The following is a 3,676-nucleotide window of genomic DNA, read 5'->3' on the forward strand; positions in this document are numbered from 1 at the left end:
CCGTGTCTACATTGTGTTTGCCTTCTCCAAACCCTTCCCTTTACCTTCATATGCCATGTTTTACTTTCCGTTGCTACACTCTTAAAATTGCATGTGTAGGTTGATTGCTTGACTTGTGCTAAGTTGCTAAAATCTGCCAAGACTTAAAATTGAGAAAAGGAGATTTTTATTTGGTCAAGTAGTCTAATCACCCCCTCTAGACCTACTTTCGACCCTACAACTACCCGCCTTTAGCTTGCGCAAGTGGTGCTTTTACAGTGCACTAGCATCGCACACGGTTAAGCCGGTACCTCCACCTTTGCTTGATCTTGCGTAGTCATGGTGATTCACTGTGCACTTACATCGCACACGGTGAAACCCCTACCTCCACCCTTGCTCGTGCTTGCGCAGTCGTGGTGATTTCACAGCCCACTAGCATCGCACATGGTTAATCCACTACCTACACCCTTGATTGTGCTTGTGCAGTCGTGGTGATTTCACAACGCACTTGCACTGCACATGGTTAAGGGAGTACACCCATGTCCGTTAATTGTCATCCGAGTCTTCGCAGCAAGAAAAATGTTAGAGAGGGTCAGGAGATAGCCACACCAGCATGTGGCCCAAATATATATATATATATATATATATATATATATATATATATATATATATGAATGAAAAGGGTGGTCTGTGATGTTCAAAATTCCAATGAACAACTTTGACCATGCGGGCCCATGGTTGGGCGAGTCGTGGAAGATCGATGAGAGGGGCCAGAAGTCAAGAACCACCTGGAAGTAGCCAAATATATGTAGGAATATAGGGTGTGATGTTTAAACTTCAAATACACAATACACAACTTTGGTGGCACCTGCCTCGCAAACCCGAAAGAACCCTTGGATATATCTATAATGACATAATGTCGTAGCTACCTAGCTAGGGTGCTTGACCCACCTCCCACTTCGTGCCAGCGAGGCGGATGCATATACTGATACTTTGGTCATACATGCATGTCGCCATGACCTACCATAAGAAGGAACAGTGAATCTATTGCTTGGTCAAATGACAACTATTATTGTCGATAAAAAATGAATATAATATATATAAGACAGGTCTATTTTAATAACACCCCTTAAGACCTTATTCTGCTAAAAAAATGCTTATTCTGCTAACAAAAACAAACTGTCTCACGCCCCTATCTAATCGCGTGTGCAGACCGAACCGAACCGCAAGCACGCGAAAAACCAATCGCCCCTCTCTCTCTCCACTAACCAAATCCCAATCCCCCCACTGCCGCACGGAACACCCACCTCCTCCACTCCCGTGCCCTCCTCCACCTTCTCCGCTGCTGCCGCTCGGGCCCCGCCGCACCACCTCCTTCCTTCGGCACCGCCACTTAGTCCCCGCCCTACCACTCCTTCCTCTGGCGCCATGCTGGCGCCCTGGACCTGCCCGACCCCTCCCTCCCACCTTCTTCCTCCTCCCACCTACTCTCCACCTTTCACTACCGGTGCCGCCCCAGCGCCCGTCCAACTCCCTCCATTGACAGATCCAACTTGCCTCTCCCCCACAGAGCACCTCTCGGTGAATCCCGATGCGCAGCTCCCCAACGGCCCCTACCTTCCTTTGCGCGCCGCCGCTCCGGGTTGCAGCCACCGAGTTCCAGCAATAAGAGCACGGAAGCAACGCGGCCCCTCCACCCACGGATCCGCGCCCTCCTGCACGTGGTGGCCGAATGGGATGGCCGGCGAGGTCCTCCGTGTCAGAGACGGGAAGGAGTGGCTCCCGCGGCTACCTCTGCCAACCATCGTGGGCGGATCTGCCGGTCCTGCGACCTCCTCTGTAGTCGGACTCGGCGGCCCACGACCCCTTCCCCCCTATTTCCTCTCCTGGATGGGAGCACCGGGCATCACCACCCCCCGCTGGATCCGCGAGATTGTGGCCGGAACCGCCGCCATCACCCATCGGAACTGGATCCTGCAGCCCCATCCTCCCTCCTGCTGTCAAGCGACCATTCATGGGCGACCTCCTCCCAGCACCATCTCGTGGCATGACTTTGCCTCTACCTACATCCTCCCGTCCCCATTAGAGGCCGCGGCGAGGCTCCCTGTGCTGACTGCATTTGGCGTGCAGCTCAATCAACTGGCGCGTGCAGTTCAGTAACCACAGTGCTGCCGTCGACCATAGCCCACGGCCAGTGCACTTCCACCAACCCATGTTCGTGCAGTTCGTTTGGCTATGAAATTTATGTGTAGTTCATTTCTCTCACGGGGGCAGCTCCCTTTTCTTCTTCTTGCTATTACATTTTCTCACGGGTGTAGTTCTCCTAGTTGTGCAAATTTTGTGATTTTTGGTCAATTTTTCTGCAATTCAGTGAACTTTGCAATTGGTCGTACAAATGTTTTTTTGTTTTGCTTTATTGTTTTTGCATGCAGCTCTTTAGTGGTTTGCTTGCAGCTCACAGGCACCTGGGGAGTTCAACTGTATTATCTATGGCGGTATGTGTTGTGCACTGCACCCATGCGTATCGAGGAGCTGCAGTTCGGTTTCCAGTCCAGCGAGGTGCAGTGCCGGCAGTAGCTACGGGAGCATAGCAGCAGGTGGCGGTGTGCAAAGGAGGTCGTTTGATCCGTTGCTTGTGGCCTCCGATTCCTCCACCGCTATCTGCTCCTGACTGCAGGTTTGCCTCCATCCCGTGACCAAGTGTTAGGCCTTCTTTGGTTTAGAGGAATTTCATTGAATTTTAGAGGATAGGATTTTTATAGGATTTTTTCCTTTAGAGCCCTTTGGTTGAATGGATTTCTATTCCTACACAGGATTGATTTTTATCCTTCATATTTCATAGGAAAATAAAAAAAAGCCTAGACTCAATGAAAAAATTCCTTTGGTGTCAACCAAATGACATCTTGTTTCCTATTCCTATTCATAGGATTTGAGATACATGTTATCTCATTTTCTACAAGATTCCTATTTCTATAATAATCCTATCCTATGAACTAAAAGAGGCCTTAGTTTTTTCTCTCTGGACCAATTCCTCACCGCTGCAGGCTTTTGAAGCAACTACTGTTGTCCCATGAAGTCATGCCACTTTGTTCTTCATCCTCAGGGTCAAATCGGGAAGACGAGGACACCCACTGCTCAGCGTCAAATCGGGAAAAGAGGACACCCACTGCTCTACCACACGCAAGCTCCCGTGCAGTTTGTGAAGTGCGCCAATGAAATTCAGAGTCTGGCTGTGTGTGCGCAGTATGGGCATGGACGGATACCGAGTATGCATACATGGTTTGGGAGCAAAAACATCAGCGTGGAGTTCAGTGTTTTTTGCTGTGGTTCGCTACTATCATGAGTACTTTAGACTCACTTTTTTGTTTTTTGGATGGAAATCTTCGGTGCACTGCAATTTGCTATCCGTTGTTCTTACGGTTCAGTTTGCTTTTGGAGGAGATGGGGAAACAACAACAAAAAAGAGAAAAAGTGAACTCCGCCTCCGGGATGGCCCGGCTCACACTGCCACTGGACCTATTTTTACCATCAGACTCAACGGGCCATCGCCAACTCCCCAAGCAGTACACTTCCGTACTGTCAGCACCGACTGCAGCAACGCTCCGATTTTTGTCGTTCACTTTTTTGTTTACATATTGAAGGACATCTGTGTTAATTGCAAAAGTTGCCCACTTTGGCAAAACAGCTCGAAAAAAGA

At 49.4% G+C, this 3,676-nt stretch overlaps 1 long non-coding RNA gene across 1 annotated transcript; it reads left to right on the forward strand.

The window, feature by feature from the left end:
* Positions 1-1,217: 1,217 nt before the first annotated feature.
* Positions 1,218-3,396, forward strand: LOC125508924. Its single transcript, XR_007283872.1, has 2 exons — positions 1,218-2,656; positions 3,083-3,396. It is a non-coding gene; the product is annotated as an uncharacterized LOC125508924 (long non-coding RNA).
* The last annotated feature ends 280 nt before the right edge of the window (positions 3,397-3,676 follow it).

This window comes from Triticum urartu, chromosome 5 (genome assembly GCF_003073215.2).
Source record: "Triticum urartu cultivar G1812 chromosome 5, Tu2.1, whole genome shotgun sequence".
Lineage (NCBI taxonomy): Eukaryota > Viridiplantae > Streptophyta > Magnoliopsida > Poales > Poaceae > Triticum > Triticum urartu.